This window comes from Jaculus jaculus, chromosome 4, assembly GCF_020740685.1.
Source record: "Jaculus jaculus isolate mJacJac1 chromosome 4, mJacJac1.mat.Y.cur, whole genome shotgun sequence".
NCBI lineage: Eukaryota > Metazoa > Chordata > Mammalia > Rodentia > Dipodidae > Jaculus > Jaculus jaculus.
Genome location: NC_059105.1, coordinates 64,222,681 through 64,247,969, shown reverse-complemented (window position 1 = coordinate 64,247,969; position 25,289 = coordinate 64,222,681). Strand labels below are relative to the sequence as shown.

The 25,289-nt window shown below is 39.8% G+C and overlaps 1 protein-coding gene and 1 pseudogene across 2 annotated transcripts in view; both read right to left on the bottom strand.

Annotated features, from left to right (window-relative positions):
• Nucleotides 1–25,289, bottom strand: part of Chn1 (chimerin 1) — a 206,388-nt gene that overhangs the window by 130,646 nt on the left and 50,453 nt on the right. The window lies entirely within an intron of this gene.
• On the bottom strand, nt 14,819–15,461 carry LOC101616422 (annotated as a pseudogene).

Genomic DNA, 25,289 nt, shown 5'->3' with positions numbered 1-25,289 from the left:
TACTCCTGTCTCCATCACCTCAGAGCTGGGATTATAGGCATGTTGCCACTATGGCAGGCAGTTTACAAGCCTGGGGGACAGGATTCAGGTCCTTGTGCTTATATGACAAGCACTTAAATTTGCTCAACACTCAGTCATAGTTCCATGTCTCAGCCTCCTTGCTGGGCTCTGAACTATAAATGGAAGTGATCAACCCAACACCTAGGGAATCCTCGTGCAGTAATGAATCCTCGTGCCATCAATGAAGCCTGGCCTTTGCCTTTCACTCCTGCAACTCGTTTGTGCTTGCCTGGGACTAGTCAGAGAGTAGCCATGAAGCTTAGAATGTGGGTATTTTTGCATGTACCAGCCATCCATGAGGGCAACTAGTCACCAGGTATGTGTGCAAGTGCACATGTGTGTACTGAAGCCCCTTAAAAGCTCTGGACACCTACCTAGCTTGGCACAGAAGCTACTTGGGCTGGAGACACTCAGTGTGTACTGTCACACAAAATCCAGGAAGAGGATGTGTCCTGACTCCACAGAAAAAGAAGAGCAGAAGCTCCACTGTCCTATTTTTCTTGGCCCTGCCCTAGCAGCCTCTTCCCAGGGCTGAACCTGGTCATTATTTTCCCTAGAACAAACAGAGACTGCAAGTGTCTGAGTGCTGAGTGGGTTCTGTGGAGTCCTCTAGTGAACTGAGGATCCCTGAAGGTGGTCTGGGACTTGCGTTTGGTCAGAAGTGAGGGAAGGTTGGGGACTATGCCAGCTCATGCTGTGGTTGGTCCTACTTGTGTACAGATCCTGCACTTGTGAATGGTGAGGGCTCCTGGCAGTCACTCTGCCTTTGGGGGAGGTGAGAGGGAGACAGGCCCACAGCCAAAGTCCTTCCTGGACAATCATGTGCCTAACATCAGACAGGGCTTCCTTAGGGGAACATCAATCTTTACAAGCCTTAATTTCTTTATAAATTGAAATAAAATATCAATTAAAATGGGGATAGCAACCACACAGATGTGCTGAGGATTATGGTATTACACATAAACTAAAGATCCTTATACTTGTGACACTTTTAGTATGAAAGTAGTCTCTCCTGCTATCAACAAAAGTAAACTTAAAGCCAGGCGTGGTGGTGTGTGCCTTTAATCCCAGCACTCGGAGGTAGAGGTAGGAGGATCGCCATGAGTTTGAGGCCACCCTGAGACTACATAGTGAATTTCAGGTCAGCCTGAGCTAGAGTGAAACCCTACCTCAAAAAAAAAAAAAAAAAAAAAAAAAGTAAACTTAAAAATACAGTACAAGACTTCTGGTCAAGATGGCATCCACCTAACCACACCTGACCTCAGGGGGAAGAAAAGGCAAGACCCTTAAGATGGATGCAGAACCTGAGGACAGAATCAGCCCATCGCACCCCACCTGGGCACCAGCTGAAGCCATAGAGTTAGTGCGGTAATGACCAAGAGATGCTTTCTCAATGAACCTGGTACCTGCACAAGAGTGAAGGAGACAGACACAGAGAACACTCAACTCCTACCAAATCAGTTATCCAGAGACACAGAGGCTACCAAGACCTCCCGTCACTTCTGAAATAGACCTAAAACAACCCCATCATGGTTCAGGAAAATTCGCAGAAGAGGGGGTGGAAAGATTGTAAGAGCCATAAGCTAGGTCATTATGCACAGAAACATTGCCTCTCCCCCATAACTGAAGGCCATCCCCACAATGCATCACCTACAATCCATGGGGGGGGGGGAATGACAGGGAGAAGGCTAACGATGGTACCATCATGGCTGTATACACACTATATACATAACTAATAAAAAAAATACAGGGCTGGAGAGATGGCTTAACGGTTGAGCGCTTGCCTGTGAAGCCTAAGGACCCTGGTTCAAGGCTTGATTCCCCAGGACCCATGTTAGCCAGATGCACAAGGGGGCGCATGTGTCTGGAGTTCATTTGCAGTGGCTGGAAGCCCTGGCGTGCCCATTCTCTTCTCTCTCTCTCTGCCTCTTTCCCTCTCTGTCTGTCACTCTCAAATAAATAAATAAAAATTTAAAAAAAGATAACATTTCTTTAAAAAAAAAACACAGTACATATTATCCCAAGACATTGTTAACTACTTCAGATATATATTTTCTCATCATTTTCTAAATCCTTGTACACCTACTCTACTACATATTGTTCAAGATATAAGTGATTAGACTGGGAAGGTGGCCCAGAAGTTAAAAGGGCTTGATTACAAAGCCTGCCATCCCAGGTTCAATTACTCAGTATTCACATAAAATTAAATGCACAAAGTAGCACATGAGTCTAGAGTTCACTTGGGTAGCAAGAGGCACACACACACATTCTATCTCAAATTTAAAAAAATGTGAAAAAAGATATAACTGATCATAAACATGTGGCTGAAAAAAGTTTTTACCAAACAAAGAATTATTGAGAGAAACATTTGATTTTATTTTAATGCTAAAACAATTCTACTTACTGCTGACAGCAGTAACTTATGGTTTTTCTTACGTTTAGGATTAGGACCTTAGATCATGGTGGCATGATCCTTTCTGTTAAGAACAGAGCTGCTCCAATAGACTCCTTAGTAGGCAAATGGGAAGTGCCACTGACTTCAGAAGTAGGAAATTTGGGCATTAGAAGAAGAAAGTTGAATGGCTTAGGAAAGCTATCCCAGCTGATAGCAGCTGGCCAGGATTTTTGTTATTATTGTGGTTCTATGCAGATGGAAACTACAGATAGTCAAAGGGTGGTTCCTTGGAGTTGCTGTCTCAGGTTGCTCAGTGCCACAAGCCCATAGGCTGGACTAGCTGATTAGAGGCTCATGGCCCTCAGTCTCCAGAACCAGAGGCATATGGCTTATATCAGTTTCTCATTGCTAACGACAAATAAATACTTGGTCATAAGCAACTTGAGAAAAGAAAAGGTTTACTTTGGCTTACAATTCCAATGGAATACTTTACATCATGGCAGGGAAGGCATGGCAGCCGGTTCATCAAAATGCAGCCAGACACACAGCCATGGTGGGCAACCAACTGCTCTTGACTTGGCTAATGGATCTGCTCAGAAGAACAGAACCCACAGCTGGAGCTGGGAAACAAGTCAACCATATCAAAAAATGAGTCCACTCTCCATTATCAAGCTCCCACCAATCATGGACTACAAAAGGGCCTACACATATTAAATTCTGTCAAAAATCATAATGATTATCCCATTTATCTGGTGCTGACTTCACTATCCGTTGGAGAACTTGCTTCTCTTTTTCAGATGGACACAGATCCTGAGGAGTCTCAGCCCATCGCAACTCACCAGGGTCCCAGCTGAAACTAGGAGTAATTGGGGAAATGAGCAAGAGTGCTGCTTTCTTGGCGAACCTGGTGCCAGCACAAGGGTGAAGGAGAGACACACAGAGAACACTCAACTCCTACCAAACCAGATATCCAGAGACACAGAGGCTCCCAAGACCTCTTCACTGAAGTAGACTTAAAACAAACCCAACATAGTTCAGGGAAATTTGCAGAAGAGGAGGTGGAAAGATTGTTAGAGCCACAAGTTGGGACATTCTGCACAGAGACATTGCCTCTTTCCCATAACTCGTGGCTACCCCCACAATGCATAACCCACAGTCTCCAATGAGGAAGGTCCCTGTGGAGGAGGGAGGAGGGAGGAGGCTAACAATGGTACCAACATGGCTGTATACACAGTGTGTATATGACTAAAAAAAAAAAATGCAGCCAGAGTCAGGAAGAAAGGGCAATTTTTTTAGAAAAGCAGGTTGAGTATCTATTGATTCAAAATGCTTTGGACCAAAGAGTACTTCACATTTCAGATTTTTTTCAGACTTTGGAATGTGTGTATACATACACATATATATAGTGGGAATGAGACCCAATTCAAAACACACATTTCACCTATATTTCATATACACCTTACACAATATCCTGAGGTAATTCTACACAATGTGTTTCTACTAAGACTGTCACAAAGGGACAGGAGGGCAATTTTCCATATGTGGAATCATGCTGGTGCTCAGAAAGTATTAGATAACAACAGCAAGAATGTGAAAGACACCTGCCACAAAACAAGGTGGTAGGTGACTGAGAGAAGAAAGTAGTCCTCTGACATCCACGTACACACTGTAGCACTCACATGCCAACACACACACACACACACACACACACACACACACACACAAAATGTTGGATTTTGGAGAATTTTGGAATTCCTACTTTTGAATCAGGAATAATCTATCATGAGTAATATTAACCATATTAAAAATTAAAGTAAGGCCTGGAGAGATGGCTTAGCAGTTAAGGCACATGCTGAGAAGCCTAAGGACCCCATTTTGATTCTCCAGGTCCCACGAAAACCAGATGCACATGGTGGCGCATGCGTCTGGAGTTCGTTTGCATTGGCTAGAGGCCCTGGCACACCCATTCTCACTCACTCACTCACTCACTCTCTCTCTCTTCCCCTCCCCCACCCCTCTGTCTCTAATAAATAAATAAAAATAAAACCTTTTAAAACTAGTAAATCTAGGCTGGAGAGATGGCTTAATGGTTAAGGCACTTGCCTGTGAAGCTTAAGGACCCATGTTCTACTCTCCAGGTCCCACATAAGCCAGACATACAAGGTGACACAAACACACAGTCACACATATGCACAAGATGGTGCATGCATCTGGAATTCGAGTACACTGGCTGGAGGCCCTGGTGCACCAATTCTCTCTCCCCACCATATCTCTCTCTCATAAAAAAATAAATAAAATACAAAAACAAAGCCAGGCATGATAGCCCTTAATCCCAGCACTCGAGAGGCAGAGGTAGGAGGATCACCATGAGGTCAAGGCCATCCTGAGACTACATAGTGAATTTCAGCTCAGCCTGAGCTACAGTGAGGCCCTACCTTGATAAACCAGTAAAAATAAAAAAAACAATAATTCCAATACAACAATATTTTATGAATAATAACTATTTTCTTTTTTACATTTATTTTATTTTTACTTTATTTAAGGGAAAGAAGAAGATAGATTAGACAAAATGGGCACACCAGGGCCTTTAGCCACTGGAAATGAATTCCAGAAGCATGTGCCACCTTGTGCATCTGACTTATGCAGGTCCTGGGGAATAGAACCTGGGTCCTTAGGCTTCAAAGGCAAGTGCCTCAACCCCTAAGCCATTCTCCAGCCCACAATAACTATTTTCAAAATGAACAAAAAACTGGTTTCACACCTTTCAAATTAAATTTAAATTTAAATGATTCTCACCACAAGTACATTACATGCCATGTAACTTCTATAAGATTCAAGTTGCAAGGAGAAAATAATATCTTGGAATTAAATTGAAATAGTTTTTCACCTTAGATTTTGCAAAAATTCTCAAAAAAAAAAAAAACTGGGGAACTGCCAGGGGTCCCTGAACCATCTTTAAAAAGGACTGTTTTAGGTGCTGGAGAGATGGCTTAGCGGTTAAGGGGCTTGCCTGCAAAGCCAAACGACCTTGGTTTGATTCCTCAGGACCCACGTAAGCCAGATGCACAAAGTGGCACATGTATCTGGAGTTCATCTGCAGTGGCTGGAGGTTCTGGAGCACTCATATTTTCCCTCCCTCTCTCCTTCCCTCCCTCCCTCCCTCTCTCTCTCTCTCTCTCTCTCTCTCTCTCTCTCTCTCTCTCTCTCTGTGTGTGTGTGTGTGTGTGTGCGCGTGCCTGCAGCTTTCTCTCTATCAAAAAAAAAAAAAAAATATATATATATATATATATATATATATATATAAAATAAAAAGAAACCCTCCAACATATTGGTCTTGGCAAAGACTTTCTGAATACAACCCCAATTGCTCAGGCAATAAAACCACAGATTAATCACTGGGACCTCAGGAAATTACAAAGATTTTGCACTGCAAAGGACACAGTGAAAAAAGCAAAGAGGCAACCTACAGAATGGGAAAAAATCTTCGCCAGCTATATATCTGATAGAGGATTAATATCTAGGATATACAAAGAACTCAAAAAGTTAAATAATAAGGAAGCAAACAAGACAATAAAAAAATGGGCTATGGAGCTAAATAGAGCATTCTCAAAGGAAGAAATATGAATGGCATATAAGCATCTAAAAAATGTCCTACGTCACTAGTCATCAGGGAAATGCAGATTAAAACTACATTAAGATTCCATCTCACTCCTGTCAGATTGGCCACCATCATGAAAACAAATGATAATAAATGTTGGCGGGGATGTGGAAAAAGAGGAACCCTTCTACACTGCTGGTGGGAATGTAATCTGGTCCAGCCATTGTGGAACTCAGTGTGGAGGTTCCTAAAACAGCTAAAGATTGATCTACCATATGACCCAGCTATAGCACTCCTAGGCATATATCCAAAGGACTCATCTCATTTCCTTGGAAGTACGTGCTCACCCATGCTTATTGCTGCTCAATTTATAATAGCTGGGAAATGGAACCAGCCTAGATGTCCCTCAACTGATGAGTGGATAATGAAGATGTGGCACATTTATACAATGGAGTTCTACTCAACAGTAAAGAAAAATGAAGTTATGAAATTTGCAGAAAAATGGATGGACCTGGAAAGTATTATACTAAGTGAGGTAACCCAGACCCAGAAAGCCAAGCGCCGCATGTTCTTTCTCATATTCGGATCCTAGCTACAGATGACTGGGCTTATGCGTGAGAATGAAAATACTTAGTAGCAGAGGCCAGTAAGTTGAAAAGGAGACATAAAGGGAAGAGAAAGGAAGGGAGGAGGGTACTTAATAGGTTGATATTGTATACATGTGAGTACAATGATTGTGATGGGGAGGTAATATGATGGAGAACGGAATTTCAAAGGAGAAAGTGTGGGGGTGGGGGAGGGATTTACCATGGGATATTTTTTTTATAATCATGGAAAATGCTAATAAAATTTTTTAGAAAAAGGAAAATGAAAATTAAAAGATATAGCTCAGTGGTAAAAAAATAAATAAATAAATAAATAAACAATAAATATCTTCCATATACTTCAAAAAAAATAAAAAGAAAAAGAACTATTTTAAACCATGATTTCCCTGGCATATCTGAGGTACAGCCTGAAGTGGAGTAAAAGGTATCCCCTCTTATAGCGGAAATACAAAAATAAACTAAAAGGAAAGGAGAACAAACCATGTGTTCTCTGAGCAAAGAGCAGTAGCCCAATGAAAAGACACTAAACACTCTGCCCTCACGATGGTCTCAAGGACTCTCATCATCATGTTGCATCAGACTGAGAATACAAATGTGGCAGACTGGAGCACTATTGGGACTGAACACCAGACAATATATGACTCATGAACAGTTACTTAAAATAACCCTAGCAGGTATACATGATTGTAAGTAAAAGAAGAGAAAATCTACAGAATGCTAGAAAATATTCACAAACTGTATGTAGGCAAGGGATTAAAAACCAGAATATAGAAGCTAGGCTCACACTTGAAACACCAGCATTCTTGGATGCTAAGGCAAGAAGAACACAAGGTTAAGGCCAGCCTGAACTACACAGTTAGACCCTGTCTCAAAAAACAATTGGGCTGGAAAGAGATGGCTTAGCGGTTAAGTGCTTGCCTGTGAAGCCTAAGGACCCCGGTTCAAGGCTCGATTCCCCAGGGCCCACGTTAGCCAGAAGCACAAGAGGGCACAAGCATCTGGAGTTCATTTGCAGTGGCTAGAAGCCCTGGCATGCCCATTCTCTCTGCCTGTTTCTCTCTCTGTCTGTTGCTCTCAAATAAGTAAGAATAAACAACAAAAAAATTTTAAAAAAACAATAAACACACACACACACACACACAGACATCCAGAACATATTGTGTGTGTATGTGTAGTCTTGAAAACTCAATAGCACAGCTGAAGAGATGGCTTAGTGGTTAAGGCACTTACCTGTGAAGCCTAAGGACCCAGGTTCAGTTCCCTACAACCCATGCAAGCCAGATACACAAGGTGGCGCAAGAATCTGGAGCTCATTTGCAGTGGTTGGAGGCCTTGCCATGCCCATTCTCTCTCTCTCTCTCTGCTCTCTCTCTCAAACAAATAAATACAAATTACAAAAAGACATAATATACTCAAAAACATAGACATAACCAAGTGAGGTGGTAGATGCCTATCAGCCTACTTATTGGGGAGAACAATAAATTCAAGATCTGCCTTGGCTATATACACACCAAGTTCAAAGTAAGGCTGGACAACTTAACAAGACACTATCTGAAACTAAAGTTAAACTTTATTTATTTTTAATTAATTAATTTATTTGTTTATTTACTTATTTGAGAGAGAAATACAGAAACAGACAGGTAGAGAGAGAGAGAGAGAGAATGGGCATGCCAGGGCCTCTAGCCACTGCAAATGAACTCCAGATGTGTGTGCCCCCTTGCGCATCTGGCTTATGTGGGTCGTGGGGACTCAAACCTGGGTCTTTTAGCTTTGCAGGCAAGTGCCTCAACTGCTAAGCCATCTCACCAGCCCAAACTTTCTTATTTTTAATTTAGGGGCTAAGGAGATGGCTGAGTTAGTCAAGTGCTTGCCACGCAGCATGAGGACATGAGGTCAGATACTCAGCACCCACATAAAAAGCTGTGGACAATGGCACACACCTGTAATCTCAGCACTGGAGAGGCAGAGGTTAAGAGGATCCCTGGAATTTCTGCTTAGCCAAATTGGTGAGTTCAGGTTTACTGAGACACCCTGTTGCAAAAAAAAATAAGGTGGAGAGTGAATGAGGAAGACACTTAACACTGAGATCTGGCCTCTATGTGCATGCGTACACACACATGAACATATACACACACATACAAAAAAACTGTATAAAGTTATTTTAAATATTTTATTTTTTTTATTTATTTGACAGGGAGGGCGGAGAGAGACAGAGGTACACCGGGGCCTCCAGCCACTGCAAACAAACTCCAGATGAATATGCCACCTTGTGCATCTGGCCAACATGGGTCCTAGAGAATCGAACCTGGGTCCTTTGGCTTTGCAGGCAAACACCTTACCTGCTAAACCATCCCTCCAGCCCCTGTATAAGGATTTTTATTTTATTTTACTTTTTTTTTTTTTTTTTTGAGGTAGGGTTTCACTCTAAGCTCAGGCTGACCTGGAATTCACTATGTAGTCTCAGGATGGCCTCAAACTCACAGCAATCCTCCTACCTCTGCCTCCCAAGTGCATGTGCCACCACGTCTGGCTTATTTTACTAAAAATTTTAATGAGCAAAATAAAATAAATATAAAAGGTAGGGCTATAGCTCAAAGGTGAAAGGTTTGATACAACAGGCCAAAGGCTCTGAATTTAACACCCAGTACCACCAAATAAAACAAAACAAGGGTTGGAGGGATGGCTTAGCGGTTAAGGCATTTGCCTGCAAAGCCAAAGGACCCAGGTTTGAATCCCCAGGACCCACATTAGCCAGATGCACAAGGAGACTAATGAGTCTGTATTTTGTTTGCAGTGGCTGGAGGCCCTGGCACACCCATTCTCTCTCTCTCTCTCTCTCTCTCTCTCTCTTTCCCCTTCTCTGTCAAATAAATGAATAAATAAAAAATAAAATATTTTACAAACAAAAGTAGAATATGCCACAGGATTAAGGCAAGCCTAATGAAGTGGGAAAGTATGAAAATAGGTTTTTTTGAGACGTCCTCCCTGTGATGCAGTGCAAAAATTTAAAAGAACTTATGAAAATGAAAGAAAAAAGATCAATAAACTATATCAAAAATAAAGACCAATGCAGAGGAACAATGGTCACCAACAATGTGAACAAGCTACCAAATCAACCTGTTGGGCAAGAAATACACACTTACACAATAGTGGCACATAGCCAACTATTCTCTGATTGGACATGAGGCCTGCTCAGTGGGAGGGAACTCATATCTGGTACTGGAAACCAAGTCAGAATCCCATAGCCAGGAAATTCATAGACTCCAGAGAGAAGCCCCCACTGCTCTCTGAATAAGAAAAGTGGGCATATATGCCAAAAAGTCTCTCAGATAACTATGTATATCCCCTTAATCTAAGCTACTCTCACTCATGATTGGAGAATCTGTTTTATACTACAGATGGCAGAGAACAGAGGAAATCCAAGATTCATTAGTTGGACAAGTAAAGATAGCCGAGTGCCTACCATAAGACATGCCACCTCTATACCATCTGCCAGGACCCACAGAAACTGCAGAGGAAGCGACAACACAAATATTGCTCCCACCGTAGCCTAATAACCAGCTCCGGGGGAAAGGCAACAGACACTATGGTTAATCAAAGCACACTGGATCTGAAATACAGAGGCTACAGAGAACTGAACACTAAACCAAACTGCTAACAGATGTGCCAAGGCTCAAGGACCATACTGAAAGAGAGATCTGAAGAGTGACAGAGCCACCGGGTGGGTAGAAATATGCTGAGGCATGGCCCACCTCCCACAGAGACTGACAAAGTCCTTAATGCAGGGAAGGAAGGGAGAAGGGATATAAGACTACAACCTTTGTAAAAAGTAAAAAATAAAAGTCTAAGTTAATTAGTATGTATAATATCACCTAATAAAGGAGTTGACTGTGTATGTGATATACATGCATGTGTGCCAGTGGAAACCAGAGGTTGACAATCAAGTATCTTCTTTGATCATTCTCCACTCTACTTACTGAGTTCTTACTTGAACCCAGGGTTTGCTGATTTGGTTAGTCTAGCTAGCCAGTTTGCCCTAGAGATCCCTTGCCTTTGCCTCCAGAGCATTAGAATGCCAACCACCAAGCATTTCCGCGAGTATTGTGGATCCAAACTCCAGCTCTCACTCTTGCATATCAAGTGTTTTACCCACTGACCTCCACTTTTTGTTAATAAATGGAAAAAAAGTAAGTGTATGTATGAGTATGTCTCTGTAAATATTTAAGTAGAACATAAGCAGAAAAGCTATAAAGAAACAAGAAGGAGGTACCTACTAAAATAATGACAGCAGTGATTTCCACATCAGCCTTTCCCATGTGGGTTCCTCTTCTAAACCACACAGCAGATAGTATTTGCAGTAGATCTGCACCGTTCTCTCTCTCTACAGGTATAACTGTTAACAGTTAACTTATTACATACAAAGGCTGCCCTGTGCTCGGCGTGGTGGCGCACACCTTTAGTCCCAGAACTCAGGAGGCATAGGTAGGAGGATCACTGTGGGTTTGAGGCCACCCTCAGACTATATAGTGAATTCCAGGTCAGCCTCGGCTACAGTGAAACCCAACCTCAAAAAATTAATAAAAATGAAGATAATCATCTTCTCCCAGAACCAGCAGGGGGAAAACTTTGCTAATAATAATTTAGAAGGGCTGGAGAGATGGCTTAGCGGTTAAACGCTTGCCTGTGAAGCCTAAGGACCCCGGTTCGAGGCTCGGTTCTCCAGGTCCCACGTTAGCCAGATGCACAAGGGGGCGCACGCGTCTGGAGTTCGTTTGCAGAGGCTGGAAGCCCTGGCGCGCCCATTCTTTCTCTCCCTCTATCTGTCTTTCTCTCTATGTCTGTCACTCTCAAATAAATAAATAAAAAATTTAAAAAAAAATAATTTAGAAAAATATCTGTATATTTTTTAGAAAACAATACAGTGATTATCTTTGTGCTAATGGGGAAGAAAAACATTAGAAATGAAGGGTTAATAGCCTTACATGAAAACTAGAGGGAACTAAAGAGTTGGTAACTATCCCTAAAACTCGCAGGCAATAAAGAAGTCACAGAGGTATTTGGCCTCATTAAGTTTGAAACCTTCCATGTTGATGTTCCCCTTAAGCTCAGATGGCCTTGAAGGACCAGAAACCATCTGAGTATCCTCCCTTAGACAATCCTGGCTGAAGAAGCCTATTCTGAACAAGGACACAAACAGCTACAGTTTTCTTATCAACTGCACGTGGCACAGTCTGTTTCTTAGGATCCTCCTTACAAGTGTGAACCCCAGCCTAAATCAGTGTTTCAGGCTTCATCTCGTGGGAAGGCTGCTGCCCCTCGCTGCTCTACTCAGTAAACTGCCTGTCTGTAGAGAGCAAGTCTGGTGTTCTCTCTTGCTTTTCTCTTACACTTTCCTTACAAGAAACAAGTTAACATGGAAATTGGTTCCCCTATAGCAAATCTACAGGAGGCGGTAATCGCTTTGCAAAGGTTTTTGAAAGAAGCACATCGCTAGAGAATTTGTACGCCTATCTAGAGGCTCAGGAGTCAGCTCGAGTTCCAGAGCACAGGAACACATAATAAGGTTATCACCTTCTTTCTGGGCTCTCCTGCTCCCTGTTCTAACAGAATCTGTGAACATCAAATATTCATTAAGGAAAGTTTTCCCTTCACTTTGGTTAATTGCTAGAGCTAAGAATCAGGAAAATTTCATTTCTTTCTATCATATCATGAATATGACTTCGCTTTATTGCCTTTTTAAACTCAAACCTGCAATTATTTAGTAAGATTCCATACTATACTGCATAGACTTCTCTGTTGTATTTTTCTCCACATATGATATCTTATGCATACCTATTTTTTTCTTTAAAGTAAAAAATTTTAAGATATATATCTGTACCTGTGAGTAGTAACAAAAAAAAATGGTAACAAAACATATCTAGGATAACTCCTTTGGTAAATTATAATCACAACATTAGGCCTACTTAGGAAATATTGAAATGTGTTCATTTCAAATTTTAAAAAAATTAAAGAGCTGGAGGAATGGCTTAGCAGTTACGGCACTGATCTGCAAGGCCAAGGGACCCAGATATGATTTCCCAGGACCTTATGTAAGCCAGATGCACAAGGAGATGCATGTTTCTGGAGTTCATCTGCAGTGGCTGAAGATCCTACTGTGCCAAGTCTCTCTTATCTATCTACCTCTTTCTTGCTCTCTCTCAAACAAACAAAATAATTTTTAATTAACTTTTTAGAAGTATTTATTTCATTGCTGCTATTAGGTTACAGCATGTAAAGCTCAACAATGAGGTGCTACTCTCCATTCCTACAGAGGCACCAAATAATATGGTACCACTACTTAGGTTTTCAGTGTTTCAAAGGCTTTTATTACCACTATCATTACTTGAGGGATAAGCCTTTTAGAAACTTACAAGCACTTATTCTCTATGAAATATAATTTTGTATTTTATGTAAAAACTCTAATTGACAGATTTAAGTTCATAATAGAAGAAAATGTTTATTCTAGTTTATTCTGTAAATGATTAGGAATAAAATAAGCATTTCTATTTGTCTTCTTGCAAGGAAATAGGATAGCTGTTCTCTACCAGGAGTCAGGATAGTAGCTCTGATGATCCTTTAGGGTCCCAAAATTAGTTATTAAAGTTCTTTCCAAACATGTTAGAAAATTAGAAGTTGGATCATTTCCTGAACAATTTAAAGAAGTATTTGTAACATGTACAGGAGTTATAGGTTATACTGTAGGTTCTTGGGACAATATTCAAAAGGCCTATTCTTCCCATTTAAGAAATTCCACCTCAGAAGGTAAAAAGAAATCCTATTATCCCTGAGCAAAAAAGGAAAAAAAATGTATGTATTTTTATTAGTCAATAGTAGCTAATGAGTTATCTATAGAACATTCTTAGCTGGGCGTGGTGGCACACACCTTTAATCCCAGCACTCGGGAGGCAGAGGTAGGAGGATCGCCATGAGTTCAAGGCCACCCTGAGACTACAGAGTTAATTCCAGGTCAGCCTGGACCAGAGTGAGACCCTACCTCGAAAAACCAAAAAAAAAAAAAAAAAAAAAAGAACATTCTTGGAAAAATTGCATGATGTGAGATAGGAATGAGGCGCTCTGGGAGACTTTTTTCAGATAAATATATTTAGTTTCATAGCTGATCTGCAATATTATAAATTTAATTAACTATATAGCTGAACAGTTTCTATTTTGAAATCTGAAAGTATCCTGGAAGGATATTTATGGGACATGAGACTACACAGAGAGGGGAATTTTTAAAATGTGAGCAAATTGTGGCAAGAGGAAACCAAAAAATGGGAAGAACTAATGATAGGCAGAATGTTGTAAGAGACAAGACAATGCTGGAGCCTGAGCCAAGCCTTGCTTCTCATCAAGCCGGAGGCCTCTAGCTATCCTACAGTGTATTAGTTCTAACATTAGTATAAACCACACACGGCAAAATAATAATGTTCCAACTAACTTAGGTCTTTTGTTTAAAGAGTAAATGAGGAAAAAAATTAGCTTCTTAATCAAGGAGTGCTATATAATTTAAGGCATCTTAATATAATCCAATTAATCCTAAAGCAATTGTGCAATATGCAATATATAAAATAAAAATAACAAAGGTTAACTTCCTACAGGGGCCAACAGACAGAATCTATCCAGCATAGCAATGAACCTTCACATACTTGTGGTCTTGTCTGAAAGGCCATCAAACATTCAAATTACAGAAAATCACAAATACCACCAACAAAAGGAATGTTGATTAAAGTAAAAACTTCCCAAAAGGCTGTCTTCTTTGAAGGGATTTCAGAATTTGCTGGCACGGGTTGATTACCTTAAATCTCACTGATAGCTTCTTGAGACAGTGCTATAGTCAGTGCTGTTTTAAAAAAAAAATGGAGTAGGAAGGAAAAAAAAGAACAAATAAAACAACCTCCTGTTCCCTAATACACGTGGCTTAGCACCCACAGTAAGCCTCTGCCCTCAAAAGAGGCTTCCACACAGGGCTAAGCTTCATTAAATGAGGTGCAATCTTTCATTTTCAGAACTTGTCTTTTCTTGCAAGAGCTTTAGTCAGAAGTTCCACTTGGATTCTGTGAGCTCTGCTTCCTGGCAACATACACCTGCTGGGTTCTAACATCTCCCTCACCAGTGACTACCTCACAGCCACCAGAATCGCACATCCACTAACATGGTGAAAAACACAGTGACTACTGCAAGCCTGGCATAAGTAGAGTGCATGTTCAAGTACATGGCATCCTGGCAGTAGTTCTTGCATCGACTGGGCAAATGGTTAGCCTGTGAATCCAATGCTATGAGCGCTTCTCCCCACTGCAGCACTTCTTTGATGGTGGCCACCATGATCCTCTGCACATCTTGTAACTCAGTGTTGACAGAGCCCAGATTTCTCCAAGCACGATTATCAGTATGGTTTTTCTTGGTTTTCTGAATGAAGGTATCAAACTCAATACAGGAATATGGTCTAGACATAGTGGGCACTTTGTTCCCATGCTGTTCATCAAATTCTGAGTGCAAGTCTTCCAGGTAGGCAAAAGCCATCTCCTTCGGGAAGGCAGCTTCACACAAAACTAAACAGCACATGCCCTGCTCCATAATGTAGTGAAAAGTCATGGCTCCTGCTTCCAAGGTACATCTGGTAGGGACTGTTCATTCAACTTCTGAAACAGCTGCTTAGCCTGACTCTGATACTGTCGAAGGTCCTGGCCAGACTGCTCACCTCCTGCAAGGAGGTGGCCAGCGGAGTGGTATCCGCCACTCAGGTAATCATTGTGAGCAACACCATCTTCCCTGACAGCGAGAGACCCACTGCTGGCTGCCAATGCCACAAGGCCGCTCTGCTTCCCACCCAACTGCTACCTGCCTCCTGATCTCACACTAGCCAACTGCTGGCATCTCCGCTTGCCACTCAAAATAATTTTTTTTTAAAGTATTCATTTCACTGTTGTCAGAATCAAAGCTTCAAATACTCTAATACCCTGATTTTTTTAGATTAAAACACCTGATTGAATAATTCCTAATACTCTGTAATAAGACCTTATTTGTATCCAGTATATATACATATAATGTCAAAATGACCAAAATTTAGGGAGAAATTATTTCATTCCTTTTATTAAATACAGCTTTGTGGATTGTTACATTTTAAGTCTTGGGCTTGGGTTTAGAATATTCCTCTGATGAAATTTATATGCACTTAACTTTTCATTTTAAAAGAAAAATAGTTAATAGAGAACAGATCAAAATATTAAATTTAAGAGCTGGGCATGGTGGCGCATGCCTTTAATCCCAGCACTTGGGAGGCAGAGGCAGAGGCAGGAGGATCGCCGTGAGTTCAAGGCCACCCTAAGACTACAGAGTGAATTCCAGGTCAGCCTGTGCTAGAGTGTGACCCTATCTCAAAAAATAAATAAATAAATAAATTTAAGCGATTCATATTTTTTAGGCTCAAACAAAGCCACTTTTTTCCCAAGCAACTTTTAAACAGAATTTTTTTTAAAGGGCTATCTATGTTCTACTTTAAGTGAAGCTCACACTAATGATTCACAACACTTAAAAAAATTGAAAGATTTATTTAGTTTGCCTGTGGCTTAAATATTAATCATTTTAATTTCTGTAAGAACACGAGCTGAAGGCTGGAGAGATGGCTCCAGTGGTTAAGGAACTTGCCTGCAACACCAAAGGACCTCGGTTCGATTCCCCAGGACCCACGTAAGTTAGATGTACAAGGTGGTGCAAGTGTCTTTCTCTCAAATAAATAAAAATAACATGCTTTAAATTAAAAAAAAAGAATACTAGCTTATAACAAAAAGCATTCCTTGCAACCACTGCAAGAGAGCCCCTGCATGACTTTAATCTCCACAGGAAGGAAGGCTCTGGGGATTAACCCCCACCTGCTGCCATTCTGTTCTGTGCCAAATCTGGACACACCAAAACGACCACAAAACTCTGTTACAATAAAGCATCATTACAAGAATGAGGACATACAAATAATAAACAGCAAACAAGTGCTATAATGCCAATACTTAAAAAGCTTGAAAGAGTCACAAGGAAAATAACCAAATTCTTACTCTATAAGAAATGTGTTTATTTGAACACACAAATTCACAATAAATATTAAAAGGCTTTGAGTAGTATATGCAAATAAAATCTAATAAGAAAACAAGTAAAAATGAGCTTTGCTAAGTTCATATGTACTGCACATCCTGACTATATGTTTTACCAGAATGTAATTCAAACTGTGGAAAGAAGGCATTTCAATTGAAGTAATTAAAATTCACAGCCAAATTAGGTCAGTTAAATTCACCCTTAAAAGCAACCAAGTAATGTAAAACTGTTCCAAGTTGAAACTGACGTGTCATAACTCTGTTGTGACAAGACTAAATCATTTTTAAAATCAAAGATAATTATTTTTTAAATTTTTTAAACTTTTTAATTTTACTTTATTTATTTGAGAAAGGGAAAGAGGCAGAGAGAGAAAGAGTGAGAGCGAGAATGGGTGTGCCACTGCAAACAAACTCCAGATGCATGTACCACCTTGTGCATCTGGCTTACGTGGGTCCTGTAGAATCGAACCAAGGTCCTTTGGCTTTGCAGGCAAGCGCCTTAACTGCTAAGCCATCTCTCCAGCCCCAAGAAAATTATTTTTAATTCTTCAGAGAATAGTAATCCATAACTATTTACATATAAAGAGGAAAAAAACTTCTGAGATGGTGAGACTGTGCAATGATTATGCTCACATGTAGCCTTGCCAAAGATCTCCAGAAACAAGAATTTCGTAAATGCTGGGCTCAGCTCTTCACCACAGAAACCTCCTCAAAGTGGCCACAGCTAGCCTGGAAGCCTTTCCTTTTTAGAACTGCAGCTCAGCCTCTTATTTCAGAGCAAAGCAAAGCCTCCTCTCACCAGCTGTGGATCAGCCAGCAGGCCACACAAACCAAATCCTTCTGCTCACTCAAACCTTTCACTATACTTTGGAAACAAAAGGATGTAATACACAGGAGCTGGGCATTCAACTCAATCAATGATAAGGGGGTCATTTTCCAACACACTACTTCTAGTTAACAAGTCATGCCCCTGAGGTGTTCTCCTTAAGAGATCTGACCATTTTCAATAATGTACCCTAGCAAGCTGGCACATTTGCAGACAGTTCTCAGACAGGCCTACTTGTCCCTAGGGCTTCAAAAGGGCACTGCAAAAACAGATTCAGCTCCTGCCAACGCTCTCTAACATCTTGGCATTCCTGATGGGCCACTTCTATTTGACTTTTGATGAGCAAGCAAAAACAAAACAAAACAGAAAAACCACACCTTTCATAATATGTCCCTTTCCTGAACCCTTCTTCCTCAGAAAATAAGAGTAAAAATGTAAAACCCATCCTTATATGGCTAACATTTACTTCTCTGCATCTCAAATGTCTAAAATTTAAATGTAATAAGATAAATTTATATTAGATCTTTATGAATCTGCCTAAATACTGTAGTTTATATATAATCACAATAAAAATACATCTGATGAAAAAATCTTCCAAACCCAGCCTAGACTTTTAACTACCTCCAGAACTTGAAATTCTAGATAGTAAAAATGTAACCCAGGAGGGGCTTCTAGGTAAGATGGAGGCACAGTAGCCACACCAAAGCGGCCTAGGGAGCAAATAAGCAGAAAAACAACAAAAAAGACTCTTCTACCAAAAAGTGAAGGTGTATAAGAAATTATAAACCTCACCAGAGAAGTAGGAGAGACCCAAAGCCTCTAGAGACCACAGAACCAGGCAGAAGTGGCTCCAGCAGCAGCACCAGTCCACAGGAGAAGCCAGGTAAAGGGCTTTTCCACTCACACCAGCCTCCTTACACACCTGAAAGAAACCTGAAAGTGGAAGACAGCAGGGAGCAGCTGAGTTGCTCGTGAGGAAGAGGATCATGGGGACCAGCTAGCTATACAGCTCCAGTACAACTTCAGGTACTCTCCACAGCCTCTCCTTTGCCAACCACCAGGGGAAGGGAACTCAGATACACGGCACCCAGTACAGGTGATCAGGGCAGTGGACCCCAAACCAGCAGAGCCTAGCCCATAGCACAGTAAAGAGGGACCCAAGCAGGCATACAGCATAGCTAAGACCAAAGCCATCCCAAAAGGTAACAGTGCCAAATTACACCAGGTGAGTATACATCAAAAAAGCCTGGTATATAGGCCTGCATTGTATGTGCTAATTGCACCTTCTACGTCAGGGCAGGTTATGTGTTAGATCTGACTGATAGTCAGTTTTGCCATTCTTAAATAAGCTATATTTTGGGACTCTCTTTGTTGCTTCCTGATTTATAGTGCCTTTGTCTCTTCTTCTGCCATTTGTGGGAGCAGGGTCTCATTTGGCCCCAGGCTGACCTAGAGCCCTTTACAGACCGGAAATCCCAGCCTCCCAGTTGACAGGATTAAGGGAGTAGGGCAATACCCTTAGGGATTTTGACTGTCAGATTATCTGTTTGTTTTAATACCCACTCTTAAATGAATACTCCACACTGGTTTTGACTGAATATATATATATAGTTCAGTTGAACTTTAGAATTTACCTGTATTTTGCTCTACCCAACCTACTAGAACACTTGCATAGCAGGCAAACCCAACACCTAGGGTCACTTCCGCTGTTACTCTGGAAAAGATGTGAGAGCCACACCTGGCTGAAGATATACAACATCAGATTTATACATCTAAGAATACTGCAGATAATTAGAAAACCCAGGCACCAAATTAACCCTAGATACAGAAATCTGTACATTATAATAAAAAGACAATATAATTCCACCAAAAATGATAAATCTATCAGAAATGACTTCCAATGAGACTGATTTAGATGAAATGCCGGAGAAAATTTTCAAAAACAAAGAATCATTATAACTCTGTTCAAAGAAATCTAAGGACTCAAACAAGAAAACAAACTCCTGAAGGAATCTCAAGAGAACACAGGAAACCAAATTAATGAAATAAGGAGGTTAATATAAGAGTAAGGAAATAGTAATACTGAAGAAAAACCAATCAGAAATACTAGAAATGAAAAACATAGTAAGTCAAGTTAAAAAAAAAAAAAAAAAAAAAACCTCTACAGAGCCAGGCATGGTGTGCACGCCTTTAATCCCAGACCTCAGGAGGCAAAGTTAGGAGGGTTGCTGTAAGTTTGAGGCTACCCTCAAACTTACAGAATTTACCCTGAGTAAATTCTGGGTCAGCCTGAGCTAGAGTGAGACCCTACCTCGAAAAAAAAAAAAAAATGGATGAAGGAGAGAACAAAATATCTAAACTAGAAGACCAGGTGGCAAATCTAATACAGTCCAACAAAGAGAAAGACAAGCTACTATCAAGGTATGATGGGAATTTCAAGATGTTCAGGACACTATGAAAAGATCAAACTTAAGAATTCAGGATATGGTAGTACAAAGAATTTCAGTACAAAGGCACAGTGGGTGTTTTCAACAAAATCATAGATAAAAATTTCCCCCAAACTAGAAAAAAGATGCCAGTGCAGATACAGGAAACTTTTAGAAAACCAAATGGACAAAATATGAAAAAGAAAAAAACTCTCTTCGACATATAATTAAACTACTAAACATGCAAACCAAAGAAAATATACTAAAAGCAGTTAGAGAGAAACATCAAGTCACTTATAAAGGCAAGCTCATAAGGATAACAGCAGATTACTCAACACAAACTTTGAAAGCCAGATAGGCTTAGAAAGATATATTCCAGCTCTGAAAAATAGGAACAATCAACCAAGAATTCTTTATCCAGTACAAATTGATGGAGAAAGAAAGAAATTCCACAACAGAAACAGGCTAAAGGAATCAATGACAACTAAACCAGTTCTATATAAAATACTTGGAGGAATCTTTCATGCAGAAGAGAAAGGTAAGGACACACATGAAGAAACAGGAAAAAAAAAAAAAAAAACAACCATAATCAAACAACAGTTAATACAAAATAGTAAAGGGAAAGCAGGAAGCACTACAAAACAAGAATGGTGAGAATAAATAAATACCTTTTGTGGTGGTTTGATTCAGGTATCCCCCATAAATGTAGGTGTTCTGAATGCTAGTCTCCCCAGCTGATGACAATTGGAAATTAAAGTCTCCTGGAGGCAGTGTATTGTTGGAGGTAGGCTTATGAGTGTTATAGCCAGCTCGCCCTTGCCAGTGTTTGGCATACTTTCCTGTTGCCATTGTCCACCTTATGTTGGCTAGGGGTGATGTCCATGCTCTGCTCATGCCATCACTTTCCCTGCCATTGTGGAGTGTTCCTTTGAGTCAGTAAGGCAAAATAAACCCTTTTTCCAAAAGCTGCCCTTGGTGGGGTGATTTCTGCCAGCATTGTGAACTTGACTGCAACACCTTTCAATAATAACTCTTGCCGGGCGTGGTGGCACACGCCTTTAATCCCAGCACTCGGGAGGCAGAGGTAGGAGGATTGCCATGAGTTCAAGGCCACCTTGAAATGACAGAGTTAATTCCATATCAGCCTGGACCAGAGTGAGACCCTACCTCAAAAAAAAAAAAAAAATAGTAACTCTTAATACCAATTGCCTCAATGCTCCATTCAAGACACAGGCTTGCATACTAGTTTAGAAGGCAGAATCCTTCTGTATCTTGCCTCTAAGAAATCACCTTTCCATAAAAGACAAGACAGTATCTTGGGGTGAACGGGTGGAAAATGGTATTTCAAGGAATCGGCCTAGGAAACAAGCAGGTGTTGCTATCCTAGTATCTAACAAGATAGACTTCAAGCAAACATTAGTGAGGAAAGATAAAGAATGTCACTTTATATTGATTAAAGAACAACCCAACAAGAGGGCACTGAAGTTCTAAACATGTATGTACCTAACACAGGTGCTCCCAATTTCATTAAACAAACACTATTAGACTTAAGATCACAGATAACACCAAGCACAATTGTACTGAGTGACTACAATACCTCACTCTCATCAATTGACAGATCATCCCAGCAAAAAATAAACAGATATACTAAAATCTATTTCCTTGAAAAATAAATAAATAAATAAATAAACAGAGAGACATCTGGATTAATTTATGTCAGAGAACAAATAGACCTAACAGATGTCTATAGAATATCCCATCCAAATGCTGTAGAATATACATTCTTCTGAGCAGCACATGGAACATTCTCTAAAATTAGACCATATATGAGGACACAAAACAAATCTTAACAAATACAGGAAAACTGAAATAATTCCTTCTACTCTATCTGATCACAATGGGATTAAACTACAAATCAGCAACAAGAAAAACTACAGAGATTATGCAAAATTATGGAAACTAAACAGTACACGACTGAATGATGAATGGGACATTAAGGAAATCAAAAAGGAAATTTAAAAATTCATAGAATTAAATGATAGTAAGAACACAACATACCAAAACTTCTGGGACACAGTAAAAGTAGTCCTAAGAGGGTCAAGTGTCTATACTATGAAATTAGAAAGGTTGCAAGTAAACAACATAATGCTTATTAACCTTAAGGCCTTGGAAAGGGAAGAACAGGGCAAACCAGAACTCAGTAGATAGGAAGAAATAATAAAGATTAGAGCATAAATTAATTAAAAAACAAAGAATTGTTTCACTGAAAGGATAAACAAGATTGATAAACCTGTAGCAAATCTTACCAAAAGAAAAAGAGAAGACTCACAAATGAATAAAATTAGAGATGAAAAGGACACCATTACAACAGATACCAAAGAACTTCAGAAAATCCTAAGGACATACTTTTAAGAAGGTATATTCAGCACTGGGCCAGTGGTGCAAAGGATAACACGTCTGACTACGGATCAGAAGAAAACGGTATATTCCACTAAGTTTGAAAATCTGAAAGAATGCATTATTTCCTAGTTTTATATGACTTACAGATGAGACAAACCATTTAAATAGACCTATATCAAATACGGAGATCTAAGCAGTTATAAAAAAAAAAAAATCTCGCTGGGCATGGTGGCACATGCCTTTAATCCCAGCACTTAGGAGGCGGAGGTAGGAAGATTGCCATAAATTCAAGGCCACCCTGAGACTACATAGTGAAGTCCAGGTCAGCCTGGGGTAGAGTGAGATGCTACCTCAAAAAAAATCAAAAGAAAGAAAAATAAGAAAAGGAAAAAATCTCCCAACTAAAAAAGTCCAGACCCAGATGGATTCACTGGTGAATTTTACCAAAACATCATAGAAGAACTAACACCATTGCTTCTCAAACGTTTCTGTAAAATAGAAAAGGAAGGAAAACTACCAAACTTTCTATGAAACCAGCATCACCCTATTACCAAAACCAAAGACTGAACAAAAAAAAAAAAAAAAAATTAGCCGGACAAGGTGTTACAGCAGCTTTAATCCCAGAGCTCAGGAGGCAGAGGTAAGAGGATCACCATGAGTTCAAGGCCACCCTGAGACTACATAGTGAATTCCAGGTCAGCCTGAGCTACAGTGAAACCTTACCTAGAAAAAGATAAAATAAAATAAAATTCTCAAATATTGGCAAACAGAATATAAGACTACATGAAAAAGATCATTCACCCTGACCAAGTAGGCTTTATCAAGAGATGCAGGGAAGGTTCAACACATGCAAATCGATAAATGCAATGTACTATATCAATGGACTGAAGTAAAAAAAAAATCACATGAAAGGCACTTGACAGAATCCAACTTCCCTTTATGGTAAAAGTCCTAAAGAAACTGGGAATAGAAGGAACATATCTCAAATAATAAAAGCTATTTATGAGAAAACTACCATCATAGTAATAAGGCAAAAGTCACATAAAAAGGATACAAATTGGAAAAGAGGTCAAATTATCATTATTTGCAGATGATATGATTCTATACATAAAGGACCATAAAGACTCAACCAGCAAACTGTTAGAGCACAATGTAGCAGGATATAAAATAAACACACAAAAATCAAGAGCTTTCCTATATACTAACAACAAACATGCTGAGGATGAAATAAGGAGTCCCTCCCATTCACAATTGCCGCAAAGAAAAAAAAAAAAATGTAACTTGGAATAAATCTAACCAAGGAAGTGAAGGATCTCTGCAATGAAAACCTTAAAACACTCAACAGAGAAATTGCAAAAGACACTAGGAAATGGAAAGACATCCCTTGTTCTTGGATTAGAAGAACCATTACTGTGAAAATGTCAATCTTACCAAAAGCAATGTACACAGTTAATGTAATCCCTATCAAAATTCCAATGGCATTCTTCACAGAAATAGAACAATCCTAAAATTCATTTGGAAGCACAAAAATACTTGAATAGCCAAAACAATTTGGAGCAAAAAAAGAATTAGGTTGGCAGTATCACCATACCCAATTTTAAGCTATATTACAGAACCATAATAACAAAAACAGCATGGTACTAGCACAAAAACAGATACACAGATCAATGGAATAAAATAGAGGACCCAGATGTAAATCCAGGCAGCTATAACCATCTTATTTTCTACAAAAATGCCAAAAATATTCAATGGAGAAAAGATAACCTCTCTAACAAATGATATTGGGAAACTGGATAACTAAATGTAACAGGATGAAAATAGATCCTTATCTCTTTCCATGTATAAGAATCAAGGCCAAATGAATCAAACACCTTAATATCAATCCTCAAATTCTGAAACTGCTAGAGCAAAAAGTAGGAGAAACCCTTCAACATATTGGCATAGGCAACAACTTTCTGAATATAACCCTAGTTACTCAGGAAATAAAGCCACTGATCAATCACTGGGACCTTATGAAATTAAAAGGCTATTTTACAGCAAAGGACAATTTGAACAGAGCCTACAGAATGGGAGAAAATCTTTGCCAGCTATACATCTGACAGAAGACTAATATCTATGATATACAAAGAACTCAGAAAATTAAATAATATAAAATCAACCCAACTAAAAAAACAGGCTATGGAACAAAATAAAGAGTTCTCAAAACATGAAATACAGATGGCCTATAAACATCTAAAAAAAAGTGTGTGGTGGCTCATACCTTTAATCCCAATACCTCAGAAGCAGGATGTGGTGTTTTGATTTCGGTGCCCCCCATAACCTTAGGAGTCCTGAATCTAGTTTTCCAGCTAATGGAGATTTGGGAACTAATGCCTCCTGGAGGCAGTGTATGTTTGGGAGTGGGCTTATGAATATTATAGTCAGTTTCACCTTGCCAGTGTTTGGCACACTCTCCTGTTGCTGTTGTCCACCTGATGTTGGCCATCATTTTCCCTGCCATTGTGGAGCTTCCCCTCAAGTCTGTAAGCCAAATTAAGCCCTTTTTTTCCCAAAAGCTGCTCTTGTTTGTGTGATTTCTGCCAGCAATGTCAACCTAACTACAACACCCTCCTAGGCATATATCCTAAGGTCTGTTTTCACTACCTTAGAGATACTTGCACAACCATGTTTATTTCTGCTCTATTCATAGCAGCTAGGAAAAGGAACCCGTCTAGATATCCCTCAACTAATGAATGGATAATAAAAGATGTGGTACATTTATACAATGGAGTTTCTATCTAGCAGTAAAGATAAATGAAATTTGCAGTGAAATGGATGGATCTGGAAAGGATTATATTAAGTAAAGTAACCCAGATCCA